Source organism: Tiliqua scincoides, chromosome 3, assembly GCF_035046505.1.
Source record: "Tiliqua scincoides isolate rTilSci1 chromosome 3, rTilSci1.hap2, whole genome shotgun sequence".
NCBI lineage: Eukaryota > Metazoa > Chordata > Lepidosauria > Squamata > Scincidae > Tiliqua > Tiliqua scincoides.
The window spans coordinates 101,574,785-101,589,654 of NC_089823.1; the positions used below are offsets into that span (position 1 = coordinate 101,574,785).

Sequence of the window (14,870 nt, forward strand, 5' to 3'; positions counted from 1 at the left end):
TAATAACCTTCAAAGTAGGAATAAGTGGCAGAGGATGAAAACACTATAATGAAGAAAAATAAATTTGATACTTGTTCATAATAGTGTATTGCTATACAAGGGTCATAACAAGCTCCCACACTTAAAAATTTACGACTATATCTTTGTCGACATCCTTGCAATAATCTGTTTTGAAAGATGATGCTGTTATCTACACAGTTCCCATAAGGTAAAACGAATATTATTCCTAAAGGCAGCTCTGCTTTGTGAGAAAGCACCCAATCCTATCCTCCTCCCTCCCCTCTGGTATCGTTTCACCAAAATCAGGTGCACTTTATCTAGTGAGGGGGCAGATCAGGATGCTTCAGAGGATAAAGGGAATTTAAATCCCCTTACACCTCCATAAGACTTCTGCTCCACAATGGGTCTCCTTGCACCTGTGGCAGCGATTTCATTGGCCCAAGTTCAAGAAGACAAAGAGGGCACGAAAACAGAGGATAATCTGGCATGCACCATTGCCACCTGATCCACCCCCTTCTGCAACCTTCCGCCCCCTTTCTCACCCTTCCTGCCCTGCCGCTGCCTTACCTGCTCTGGTGGTGCTGGGCAGTTGGTGATGGTTGGGGAGTGCTGCCTGCTATGGCTCACAAAATGGTCACCAATGGAGCATTCTGCCTCCATCGGAAGCCATTTCACAACAGCAGAACTGTGTTCCGCTATTGTAAAGGCCTGCATGTGCTGGTCCAATTCTAGATAGGATTGGGCCAATAGTTACAGTATTGGTCAAGTTCAGAAACAAGAAATCTGGCCTTCTCCTGTCACACAATGAACCATTAAATAGTGCAAGGGAAGACTTAGGGTATATTAATAGTAAACTGACATGTAAAGTTATGAAAAGTTATGTTTTGGGGAGCTTCTTACACAAACCTTTTTAATAATAGTCATGTTATCCCACACTTGTTCAAGAAATTCAGTGTAATTTTTAAGTCTCATACCAGCTCTTCAAAGTAGGCTGTGCTGAGAAATAGTGATTTGTCCAAGGTAACCAATGAGCTTCACACCTAAGCAGATTCGAACCTAAATTTCTCCATACATTGTTCAACACTTTGGCCAGAATGCCATGTGTATTATGACAATAATGAATAATAACAATGAAACTGGCGAAGTTGAGGTGCTCTAAGATGCTAACAAAATACCATTTTTAACAGTATTGTCTAAGGCAGTGGTTCTCAGACGTCTTCAACTGGGAATTCCCTTGACCCACTAGGCCAGGGGTCTCCAAACTTTTTGGCCAGAGGACCGTATCAAATATCTGGCATGGTGTGGAGGTTTTTTTGGCAACCTTCAGTCTTGAAAGACTATGGTATAAGCCTACAGCACCCGGTATTCCCAGGAAGTCTCCCATCCAAGTACTAACCAGGCCTGACCCTGGGCGTGTGCAGGGTAACAGTTGCTGCATGGTGTGGAGGGCCAGAAAAAAAATTAAATATAAAATTTAAATAAATAAATTAGAGATGGAACTTAGATGAGTGAATAAATGAACGAATGGGCTCTTTCATTCAACCTCTATGGCCCTCAGAACACCCTCAGAGCACAGTTCTGGTCATGTTCAGTTAAGTGGGCCAGAGGCTTTCAGGGGACAAGAGGTTGGCCGCGGGCGGAAAGAGGCTTGCTGCGCGCCGCATCTGGCCCCCGGGCCAGAGTTTGGAGACCCCTGCACTAAGCCATTGATTGTGGTTCTCCATTAGTGCTACAATCCTATGCATTGTATAGGGCAGTGGATTTTTAACAAGGATTCTGTGGTTTCCCTGGCTGGTTTCTGCAGCTTCCTGGGAAGTCATGGCTCATAATTTGGGAACCACTGGTCTAAGGTAACAATCAAGTTGCTCTATGCAATTAACTTTAATCAATTACTCATAAACTCCCACATTTTGTGTGTGTGTGTGTATGCATGCATATATACACATATGCATATATAACACCACCCACATCAGTTTAATAATTTCATACAAAATATTTTAAAGATGTGTGAAATAGACAAAACACCACAAAGAAACAAGTCCAATGTTTTAGACATTCTTTGAAACATTTCTTTTTCCACCAGTAGGTCATTAGTGGCACTATGCTCCATACAACCACAGGAAAATAAAGTGGAGGTGTGTCAAAATGTGATACATTTCAACAACAGTGATCAAAGGAATGGAAAAAAGTGAGAAATAAAATTGCATACAAAAATCCTGAGGTTCACTTTTATAAAAGAAACAGGAATACACACTTTTCTCCAGAGACTGGGAGAAACACAATCAAGTATTGGAAACTGCAAAAAGGAACAAAATACCAGCTGCTGATGAGCCAATAGCATGCCAAAACAAACAAGTACAGACTACTTGATAAGCTGTCAAAATTGGTGACAATTTTGATAGAAAGGATTAAGAATTTTTCTTAATGGAATACCATTCACCTTCATTGGTCCTGTCATTCAGTCAGTTATAAGAACCAGCCAATTCAGCGCCCAATCCTATCCAATTTTCCAGTGTCGGTGCTGCTGTGCCAATGGAGTATGCACTGTTTCCTGTGATGGGGAGGTAGTCACAGAGGCCTCCTCAAGGTATGGGAACATTTGTTCCCTTACCTCGGGTCTGCATTGAGGTTGCATCAGTGCTAGAAAGTCGGATAGGATTGGGCTCTCAATCTCTGACAAAATGTGTCTATGTATGCACACATAAAATTGTGTGTGAGTGGATATGTGAGAGAACAAGAGGGTGTGAATGGGAGCAGACACAGCATATAGGAAAAGGAAGCAAGCATACATTTGTGTTGCAGAGACAGAGCATGCACACTGCCTATGACGTAAGGCCCAATCCAATCCAAATTTCCAACACCAGGGTAGCCACAATGCAGCCCTGAAGTAAGGGAACAAATGTTCCCATACCTTGAGGAGGTGTCCAAGACTGCCTCCCCAACACAGGAAACAGTGAATACCCTATAGGCACAGCAGCACCAGCACTGGAAAAATGGATAGGATCAGGCCCTTAGAGGACCTCCTGGCTGAATGTTTTACATAAGACTACTATAAAAACAAAGATTACTTCAAAACCTGTTTTTGAGCCCAATCCTGTGGTTAGACTCCATGCTGCCGACCACAGTTGCAAACGTGCCATAAGGCACATTCACGGGGCTCACCGCCAGGCTCCCGCCGGTGCTAGCCCAGCACCAGCCGGTGCTGGACTAGCATGGGGCGGTCGCCCAGGTTCTGTAGCTCAGCAGTCTCCCGGACCACAGAGCAGCGGAACAGGAGGTGGGAATGTGGATGGAGGAGGCCGGCGGGGGTGGGGAGGAGGTGTGCCAAGGGGCAGGCAGGAGGCATGCTAGTGGGGGGGCGGGAGGAGGATCTGCGGAGCTGAGCTCCACAGGATCCAGGGGGCTCGTGGAGGGCTGCATGCTGTACACAAGCACCTTTTCTTTACCAGCAACCTTTTGGTCGGCAGTAAAGTGAGTAGCCCCATTGCAGGGCTGCTTACCTTACTCAGGGGAAGGGTACCAACATGCCCTTCTCCCGAGGAGCCTCCCATGGTAGCGCGGGAGGCGCACGATTCAGTAGCAGCCCTTTTCGGTGCTGCCATGCCTGGGCACTCCGGACAGCTCAGGATTGGGCTGTTATACAGAAATATATTCAAAATCTTCAGATTGGAGGGACTCTGCTTTGCAAAAACTATAATCACGCAGGTAGCCCTTACTGAAGAAAGTAATCTGATTTACGAGTATATATCAATGGACCTTGTGAAGTCTGCTTCAAATGTGATGAAATGTAAGGCCCAGAACAGTGGACAAAACTAGTTCAAAATCTGATTTAAATAAAGGGTTACTACCCAGTTGTTCTTCAACTTATAACAGCAAGACAAGAGCATAGAGACTACCTTCCCTTCCTCCACCCTGGCATCAGAAGAGCTCTGATTCAGTCAACCACATGCATTAAAACAAAGTTTTCAGTGTTAGTACGAGTGATGGGAAACTACATACAACAGACATGATTTCCTGTTTCCAGTTTTAAAAGCAAAAAGGGCACATTGGAGAGGAGTACAGAACTCTACGCTGTCCATGACTTACTTCTCTCCCTAAGCGATTTTTTCCTCAGCCAACCTCAGATACTGGAAATGACTTCAGCTGAGAAAAAGGCCCCTGGGGAGAGGAGCTGCAAAGAGGTGTGTCAGGTGGTGGAAAAATTCTGGTATTCCTTACCGAAAACCCCTTTTGCTGCCAAAATTGGAACACCCTACTTGCTTTTTCCCCTACACAATTGGGTGTGTTTAACTGTCACATGTAGTTTGGCCTGAGAAAGCAAAAACTAAAACTCAAAATCACAGAAGAGGAAAATAGATGTTTCCTTTCAGGCTTATTGAAAAACAGAAAAGCTCTCAGATAAAGTATATGCTATTAACACCCAAAAGAGGTCAGGGTTTTGAGCACTCCAATACAAAAGTCAACAAATTTAAATCATAACTAATGCTCTGAATTAGTTGTCAATAAATATCAGTGATTAGCACTTCTTAAAGCATACAGAGTAATTACAGTAATCTGTACATGTAAATGCATAAATAATTGGCATTTTGGAAAGTGAAAGATGGTTAACAATTTTTTCACTATAAACAATATATTGATCTCACATTTGTTACTAGATTTATTTGTTTTCTACTAAATTTCATACTTTTATACATGCTAAATAGATCACTACACTATATAAGGTAAGGATGAATTGCATTTCTGTAACATGAAATTTTTTTAAAAAAAGGGGGGTAATTTGTTAATAGACCACAAACGAAGTAACACTGCATATTTCTATGATTATTTTACTGGTCACAATAAAATTATTTGGTACTATTTAAGCACTATTTTCTTTTTTTACAACTTATAGTCATATAGGAAGCAATAAATAAATTATGTTGACTGGCTTACATGGAGCCAATCCTTGGTAGGATTGTTCCATTCCTCCCCAAGTATCCTATTAAAATACTCTTGAAATAAATTAAGGGAATTTCCAGATGGGGTTTTTAGTCCAGCATTGCCACACTTTGCCATCCATCCGTTGTTCCCTGTATTTTCTCAGTGCTTAAATTCCTATATTAATTAACTTTTAAAAAATGATTTTTTTTTTTTTTAAGAACAGCAGCACAATGACCTTTGGTGTGCTAGTTAACAATATTGTTCCACGTCTCATGAATTAGGTGCATAACCTGATTCAACAGACCACAACAGAAACAGGACAGATAAGTGAGTTCCCTGTGTTCTCGGAACAAGTTATATCTACTGCAAAGTTAAATACATTACATTTCCACATGCATATAAGACGAAAGACAGTTACTAGCTTCCTGAAGTTCATCTGGAAGTGCCCCAAATATCTTTAAATAGATTAAGAACATAAGAACAGCACCACTGGATCAGGCCATAGGCCCATCTAGTCCAGCTTCCTGTATCTCACAGCGGCCCACCAAATGCCCCAGGGAGCACACCAGATAACAAGAGACCTGCATCCTGGTGCCCTCCCTTGTATCTGACATCGCCCATTTCTAAAATCAGGAGGTTGCACATACACATCATGACTTGTAACCCGTAATGGATTTTTCCTCCAGAAACTTGTCCAATCCCCTTTTAAAGGCAGCCAGGCCAGATGCCGTCACCACATCCTGCGGCAAGGAGTTCCACAGACCAACCACACACTGAGTAAAGAAATATTTTCTTTTATCTGTCCTAACTCTCCCAACACTCAATTTCAGTGGATGTCCCCTGGTTCTGGTGTTATGTGAAAGCGTAAAGAGCATCTCTCTATCCACTTCATCCATCCCATGAATAATTTTGTATACCTTTTGTAGGCTGAAAAGGCCCAAACTTCCTCATAAGGAAGGTGCCCCAGCCCAGTAATCATCTTAGTTGCCCTCTTTTGCACCTTTTCCATTTCCACTATATCTTTTTTGAGATATGGCGACCAGAACTGGACACAATACTCCAGGTGTGGCCTTACCATTGATTTGTACAAAGGCATTATAATATTAGCCGTTTTGTTCTCAATACCTTTTCTAATGATCCGAAGCATAGAATTGGCCTTCTTCAGATCCTTGGGGCACACCGCTTTTCACTTCTCTCCATTGTGAAAATTGCCCATTGACACCCACTCTCTGTTTCCTGGTCTTCAACCAGTTCTCAATCCAGGAAAGGACCTGTCCTCTAATTCCCTGACTGCAAAGTTTTTTTAGTAGCCTTTGGTGAGGGACCGTGTCGAATGCCTTCTGTAAGTCCAGATATATAATGTCTACGGGTTCTCCCGCATCCACATGCCTGTTGACCTTTTCAAAGAATTCTATAAGGTTCGTGAGGCAAGGCTTACCTTTACAGAAGCCATGCTGATTCTCCCTCAGCAAGGCCTGTTCATCTATGTGTTTTGAGATTCTATCTTTGATTAGGCATTCTACCATCTTACCCGGTATAGATGTTAAGCTGACAGGCCAATAGTTTCCCGGGTCCCCCTCTTTCCTTTTTTAAAGATAGGCTTTACATTTGCTGTCCTCCAATCTTCTGGCACCATGGCCGTTTTGAGGGACAAGTTGCATATTTTAGTCAAGAGATCAGCAACTTCATTCTTCAATTCCTTAATCACTCTTGGGTGGATGCCATCAGGACCCGGTGACTTATTGATCTTTAATTTATCAATGAGGTCTGAAACATCTTCTCTTTTAACCTCTAGCTGACTTAATTCCTCGGTCAGGAGGGGCCGTTCCGGCAGCGGTATCTGCCCAAGGTCTTCTGCCATGAAGACAGATGCAAAGAACTCATTTAATTTCTCTGCCATCTCTAAGTCTCCTTTTATCTCCCCTTTCCCTCCCTCACCATCCAGCAGGCCAACTGCTTCTCTGGTGGGTTTCCTGCTTCTAACATATTTGAAGAAGCTTTCATTATTCCTCTTAATGCTGCTGGCCATGTGTTCCTCATAGTCTCTCTTGGCCTCCCGTATCACCTTCTTACATTTCTTTTGCCACAGTTTATGTTCCTTTTTATTCTCCTCATTAGGGCAAGACTTCCATTTACAGAAGGAAGCTTCCTTGCCCTTTACGGCCTCTCTAACTTGGTTGGTTAGCCATGCGGGCACTCTCCTGGACTTAGTCGAGCCCTTCTTCCATTGGGTTATACACTTCTGCCGGGCCTCTATTACTGTTGATTTGAGCAACCTCCATGCACTCTGTAGAGACTGGACTCTTTTTACCTTCCCTTTCAACCTCCTTCTAACCAGCCTCCTCATTTGAGGGAGGTCCGCTCGTTGGAAGGCAAGGGTTTTTGTGAGAGATCTGCCCGGTATTCTTCCCCCGATGTACATGTCGAAATGGATCAGTAACACTGACATCTCTAACCAGGTCCTGAGTACCGCACAATATTAAATCCAGAGTCACCTGTCCTCTGGTGGGCTCCATGACTAGCTACTCTAAGCACAGTCATTTAACATGTCAAGGAATCCGGTCTCCTTTTCGTGACCAGAACACAAATTGACTCAGTCTATATGAGGATAATTGAAGTCCCCCATGATTACAACCCTGTCCCTCCTTGTCACCTCCCTGATCTGTTTCCTCATTTCAAGGTCCCCTTCCGGTTTCTGGCCAGTATTACATCGCTCCTCAGGCCTGGTAATTTAACCCACAGATTCTATGGTGGAATCGGACCCGCCTTCAATCTCTACTTTGCTGGATTCTATCCCTTCCTTAACATAAATGACCACCCCACCTCCAACACGCCCCTGCCTGTCCCTCCTGTAGAGTTTATAGCCCGGGATTGCGGTATCCCACTGATTTTCCGCATTCCACCAGGTTTCCGTTATGCCCACTATGTCAATGTTTTCCCTTGTCACCAGACATTCCAGTTCTCCCACCTTCACTCTGAGACTTTGGGCATTTGCATAAAAGCATTTGTACATGGAATGCCCTAGGATGGACTTCTTATTAGCCCCTTTATCCCTGCATCCTCTCATTGTGCCAAACCATCTATCACATCCCATCATGCTAACATTCACAATTTCTTCTCCTACTCTGCCTTTGTCTTTTTGTTCTCTAACCTCCCCATCCTCGTCCCATAGGGATGAGGAATCCTGAACCGGATGCCCCTCGGCTCCTGTCAGCTTTCCCCCAGGGATCAGTTTAAAAGCTGCTCTGCCACCTTTTTAATGTATGCACCAGCAGTCGGGTTCCATAACAACAACAACAACAACTAGGTATTAATATACCGCCTTTCTGGTCATTGGATTACTCCTCTGACTTTATACAAGGCAGTTTACATAGGCAGGCGTTTCTAAATCCCTCAAGGGGATTTTGACAATCATAGAGGTTCTCTCTTTCAAGAACCAACAACATTTCAGAATGGATCTTCCTGGTTTGGTCTCACTTCTGGCCTCCAGTTCTCCCATGCAGGCTGACAAGCAGCTCGATCTCTCATGTGGAGGGTAGCCAAGATGCTTCTTGCTCACACTAAGAGCAGGTGGAATCACTCAGCTCGGCTTGTCAGCTGCTTCAAGGTCTCAGTCGTTCAGGCAGCTGCCGGTGTCCTCAAACTGGCGACCTTCTGATGTTATCTTCGAGCTAACGGAGGCTCTACACTCTAGACCAGACCTCCTGCCCATTCTGTTCCATTCTGGTTCAAGTGAAGCCCGTCGCTCTTGTACAGGCCCCACTTGTCGCAAAACATTCCCCAGTGCCTAACGAATCTAAAACCCTCCTCCCTACACCACAGTCTCACCCACGTATTGAGACCCCTGATCTCCGCCTGCCTAGCTGGCCCTGCGTGTGGAACAGGTAGCACTTCCGAGAACGCTACCTTTGAGGTCCTGGCTTTCAGCTTCCTACCTAATAGCCTAAATTTGGCCTCCAGGACCTCCCAGCTACACTTGCCCACATTGTTGGTCCCGACATGCACCACAACCGCTACCTCCTCCCCAGCACTGTCTACCAGCCTGTCTAGACGAGAAGTGATGTCCGCAACCTTCATATCAGGCAGGCAAGTCGCCATGCAGTCCTCACTTCCGTTGCAAACCCCCCTCTCTATGTTTCTGATAATCAAATCCCCCACTACAAGAAGCCTCCAACCCCCCTCCCGCTGAGGAGTATCCTGAGTGCATTCTGATATGGGCCCATCTCCTGGAGAAGGGGTTCCCCCTAGGGGATTGTTTCTCTCCTCTCCAAGTTGACGTCCTCCAGCCCTGAGACTTCCCACCCGGGCAGCTGAGGAGCTGCACGTCTGAGGGTGGGATGCAGCCTGATCGTCCCCGGAAGTCTCCCCACAGTCCTTCTCTGCCGTCCCTGAAGCTCCTTGCACTGAGGACACACCCATGACTTATGCCCCAGAGGCATATAGTCATACATGTTACACTTGATGCAAAACACTGGATAGCTCCCACCCTGCTGCTGACTGCGTCATCGTGTCGTCATCGTCATGTCATCGTGTCGTTGTTGTTTCGGAGTACTTAAAAACCCTTCACTGTTTTGCTGCCCTCTTCTCAAGGGAAGAGAAACAGATTAAACTGTTTGTGTTTAGTTTTCTGCCAGTTTGTGTCTTTCCACGCTTTTACAGTAATTTACATTTAAGTTAGATATAAAACATTATATCCAGTGTTGCCCAAATAGTTTCATGTTCCATAAGTGGAGTTTTCTGTAACTTGGCAAAAACCAGTTTCTCTATGTACTACTTACTGGACAGAAGCCAAAATTATCTGCAAAACAAAAGCAATTATGTCCATCAGTGGTACACTGAGGGGTCAGGTAAAATTAGCAGAACATCACTGTGTTGGCCTCAATATGAGATGCTTCTTTGGAAGGAGACTGGTTGTTGATACTTTAAACCTCATAAGACACTTCGTATATTACTTTGTTATAGATGGTGCAACAGAACCCAAACCATAAGAATTCCAACCAAAAAAAGTCAACTAGCAATTTACTATCAGTTATGGGTTTCTGAATAGGCTCAATTTTGGGCAACTTTATTTGGTTAACTGACACATTATCTGAGTGCATTTCTTATAGTGCATAATTTCTTCTGATCATGGAGAATCCAGAGGAGTGGGGTGATCTTGTACCCTGTTCTTCTGCCTCATAGTTCTTCTATTATCTAGGCTTGAAATCAGAGGCAGTCTGACAGTCTGCTAATAGAGACAAAAAGATACATTGATAAACCTTCAAATTTGGTTCCTGCCCCTTGCCATCAGCCTAAACCATACCAGCAAGTGATCAGTCCTTGACAAAAGAGTGATTTCAATATCTTCCTACATTCAGATCACCATTCACTTGGCTAGCAGTAAATACCAGGTCCAACATGAATCTTGCCACATGCATCAGGAGATATTTTAACTGAGACAGGTTTGTGATTGCCATGGCAGCCCAGAAATCCTGAGCTTCAGTTATATTGGAGGCCCATCATGGACACTGAAGTCCCGGAATACAAACAATTGGGGGTATTCCACCATGCAACACTCCAGCACCACACCAGAGATCATCCCAGCCGGTTCAGACAGGGAGGCTGTTAAACAGCAAGGCAGACAGTCCACCAACAGAATCCCAATCCTGTCTCACCCAGTCAGCAACACAAGAAGACACTCAAACCTGGTGGACCACTGAACAGGATACTCAGGAAAGTCTCCATAACACATGCCGAGTTAGCCTACTCAGATAGGAGTATGTCCTGAATCAGGCTGATCTTATTATTAACTGGCCTGGCATTTAAAAGCAGTAGCTTAAAGCTAGAGGGGAACCTGCGAGGAACACCAGTGACCACAGGACTGGATGCATGGCTAGAAATAGGAAATAATAATCCATCTCAGAATAACCCTTCTGCCCCTGGAATAGCCAGTCTGACTCCCACTGCCATACCTTCTATGACGCCCTCCCAATGATGGTACCAACTCTACCTCCCAAATCCTATCTGCACTGGAAAGACAACTCCCCTCTGGTAAGGACTAAACAAACCACCAGAAAAATCCCACTGAAAGAGAGCCTCCTAACCCACTAACAAAAAAAACCCTCAGCTCAGAGAAGGCAGCACCTGTTACGAGAAAATCCCCCCATTTTATTATATTTCTGGTTATGCTACTTTGACATCAAGAACAGGCCTTCATATATGGATGCCAGCAGGCAAAACGAACTATTCTTCCAGAAACACTGGCTTATAGGCCTCAATTCCACTGTGGTCAAGCTCAGACTCTTGGTCGTTTGTTTACATTCCCTCTCTTCCCCGCACAATCACACATCCTGGAAGGAAAATGATAATCCTACTTTTTATCTCTAGCTGAATGAAACTCTGTCAGTAAACCTGTCAGACAGTTTTCCATTGTATCTATAGTTTGCATTTGCTTTCCTGAATGCAATTCCAGTAACTTCTGTATTTTGTACCAAAACATTGGATTATATCTGTATTTTGCCTTAACTTAGATAAACTTAGGTAACTTAGAAGTTACCAGACATCCTCTGGCACCAAAGTGCTAATCGGTATTTTAGCTGACCCTGCTAGCCTTGTTTACCTGCATCGTGTCTGAATTCCCTTCATTCATAACCCAAGTTACCCATTGATACATTAAAAGCAAACACTCTAAGTTACACATTTATCCCCAGGCATTCTGCTTACACGTAAGCAACTTTTCAATATCCTTAAATATTAGGAAGGTTTGACTAGCAAATGGTCACTCTCCTGAGTGCCCTAACACGGGGTCACTCCCTGAGGGGTCAAACAGTCGCTCTCCGGGGTGTCCAAACACACTGCTCATAGAAACTGCTGCTCATAGACCAGATGCCCAGACAGGTAGCTATCTCTTGCGCTTTCCCTATCTCTTCCCTCATCCCCCCTTCCCTTCTTTCCCCATCTTTAGCTAGCAGCTGGGGTTGGCAGAGCAGGGATCCCTGACATCCTTCCCTACCATTCCTCTTTCCGATTTCTTCGGATGCACCAAATACATTCACACAACACTGCACTCACCACTATAGGACACTCTGGTTAGGGTGTTAGAATAGTCCTTTATTGATTCTTTTGGATAACTATTTTGTGGCCCTTTTAATAAAGCTGTAATCATTTATTGGAATATTTCTCTCAGTCTCTTCTTAAGCAAAAGGAATTTCTGCAGAACGCTGGTTTGCATCCAGTCTAAAGGTTCCAGTGTTCCAATAGAGCAGGTGCACTAATTTCCCTAGACGACTAAATCAGGCTCTTTTGGTAACACCCCCAAGACTTCACTCTCAACTCTCTTCTTACAGAAGCCTCTAGTGGGAGCTGACAGTAGGCAGGCCCTTGCTCCTTCCTGCAATGATAACCCAAAGGCCTGCACTCTTACTTGGGGGAAGGAGACCTCTGACAGCTTCCCAGCATCCACCATGTCGGTACTGCTGTTCCTCTAGGCACTGCAGCCATTAGGATTGGGTTGACCCTCTATCAACACCATATTTTGCAGAATGCATGATCAAAACATTACTACCCAGCCTTCTGCACAAAAGTATTTGTGCATTATTTCATTTTTTTAACCATATGTTTCTAAGTTCATTAAGTCAGCATCAATAGTGGCCATTAATCTTGACTTTAGCACAGCAAGGAGACACAGCAAATTAACAGAAACACAACAAGCTGATCACTTATTGATCTGCCATAAGACAAAAATAAGTTGAGTGTAGCTTGAAATAGACAAAATGGATGAAATGAGTGAAATCTTCTACACATAAAAATATTTTATGGTGATTTTCTCCTCCATGTAGAGGATTCAATTTTTCAATTTTCAGTTTATTAATATGGTCAGAGACCAGCATAAACAAAACACAACAACAATGACATGTATCAAACATAGATTTAAAAGCTTAAAAGATTTAAACAATTGAAAATACATCACACCAAAACAAAACAGGGAAACAGAGAACAGATAAACATTAAAATTTTTCCTCATTATTGACAATAGCCTTGAGGGTTTTTTGCAAGCGGATGCCAAGAAACCTGTGCTCCACATCATGAACTGTGAATTATTAATAATAATAATAATTAATAAACTTTATTTGTATCCCACCCTTCTCCCTAAAAGGGACCCAGGGCGGCTAACAACATGTAAAAACAAATTAAAAAAACATAAATTGGCAATAAATAGCAGATAAAAACATATTAAAAACACATTAACAGAGACCATAAAAACAGTAGTCAGATTAAAAGACAGAATAAAAAGAGCATAAAAGAGCAAATCACAGAGGAATCAGGCCTGTAAAAAACTAAAAGATGTATAAAAAATGTTAAGAAGGCCAAGAAATCAGAAGGCTTGTTGAAACAGCAGTGTCTTCAGGCCTCGCCGAAAAAAATTAGTTCCCATAAGAAGTTTCTTGGCCATCTCCACATCGGGCAGGCCGAAAATTTCCTAATCAGGGGAGTAATAAACATAGCACATATCCCCTGATAGAATGAGCAACGAAACAAAACATGTTCAATTGTTTCCATTTTGCATGAGCCTCAGGGACAAACCCTATCTGGGACAGGGATTCTTCTATAAGAACCCTCAACAAACGTTGAGGGAGGTGCTCTCCATCTAGCTAAGAAGTCTCTCCTGTGCCAAGGGAGCTCAAGAAGCGAGAGGTACATGGCCGGTGAAACTATAGTGTCATCCTAAGCTCAAAAATTGGGGTTCTCCCCTTGCCTCAATGTCCAGCAACCTCAGCCTTATGGTTGCTCATGCCTGATTCAAATCCATGGCCAGTACAACCTCTATAGAGCACCCCAAGTGCCTCAGCTTCCTGTGGACTGCCTTAAGCCAGGTTATTTGGACCCCTCTTGTTTATTTATTTATTTATTTATTTATTTAGATTATTATTTAGATTAAATATTTATTTAGATATTAGTTTGGTAGACTATTTCAACATTTCCGATTTCCATCCTCCATCACTAGCTAACCTTAAGATTTCTGTCCTATTATATGCTGATGATACGGTCATTCTATCAAGAATCCCAGTGGGGCTTAGAAGGACCATAAATAAATTTAGCCTTTTCAGTGATGAAAATCAGCTGGTACTCAATTATCTGAAAACTAACATTCTATACTTCTGCAAGAGACCTAAGAGTAGGACTTGGAGCATAAACAGCCATAGGATAGATCAGGTGACTACTTACAAATATCTGTGGATAATGCTGCAGTCAATTGGAGCTAGAACTGCTCACCATGAGTATGCAGCTGTGACAGATGAAAAATCTGCTCAAGCAGTTGTCAAGTTTTTACGTATTAAAGATGGCCATTATATATATCTACCAGCGATAATTAAATTATACCAAATGAAATTATGTACTGCAGTGTTTCTCGACTGTGAGGTCGGGACCTACTAGGTGAGTCGCAAGCCAATTTCAGATGGGTTCCCATTCATTTCAATATTTTATTTTTAATATAGTAGACTTGATGCTACCATGATATGTGACTGCATTTGGGGAAATGTTACAGACCTGTACATTTAACAAGCTGCTATGTATATTCTTTTAACAATGATAGTGAATGGGACTTACTCCTGGGTAAGCATGGGTAGGATTGCAGCCTAGGATTGTTAAAACCTTTCTTGCTTGATGATGTCACTTCCAATGGTCATGATGTCACTTCCGATGGGTTCTGACAGATTCTCATTCTAAAAAGTGGGTCCTGGTGCTAAATTTGTGAGAACCACTGATGTAGAAAATTCAAGGAGGCTTCCAAAATTTGAATGAAAGAATTAAAAATCAATTTTACAAACACAATTTAGAAACAGAAATCAGCAGCCAACATTAACAGATCTCAAATGCCTGGCAGAACAGCAACGCTGTCATGCGCTTGCAAAAACAAAAATATATGTGTCAGTCTGTACAATTATGATTATGGCTGGGATTCAAGGAAG

At 43.1% G+C, this 14,870-nt stretch overlaps 1 protein-coding gene across 1 annotated transcript in view; it reads right to left on the reverse strand.

Annotated features, from left to right (window-relative positions):
- The window catches only part of PCCA (propionyl-CoA carboxylase subunit alpha), a 276,404-nt gene that overhangs the window by 82,237 nt on the left and 179,297 nt on the right, over positions 1-14,870 (reverse strand). The gene's annotated exons all lie outside the window — the stretch shown is intronic.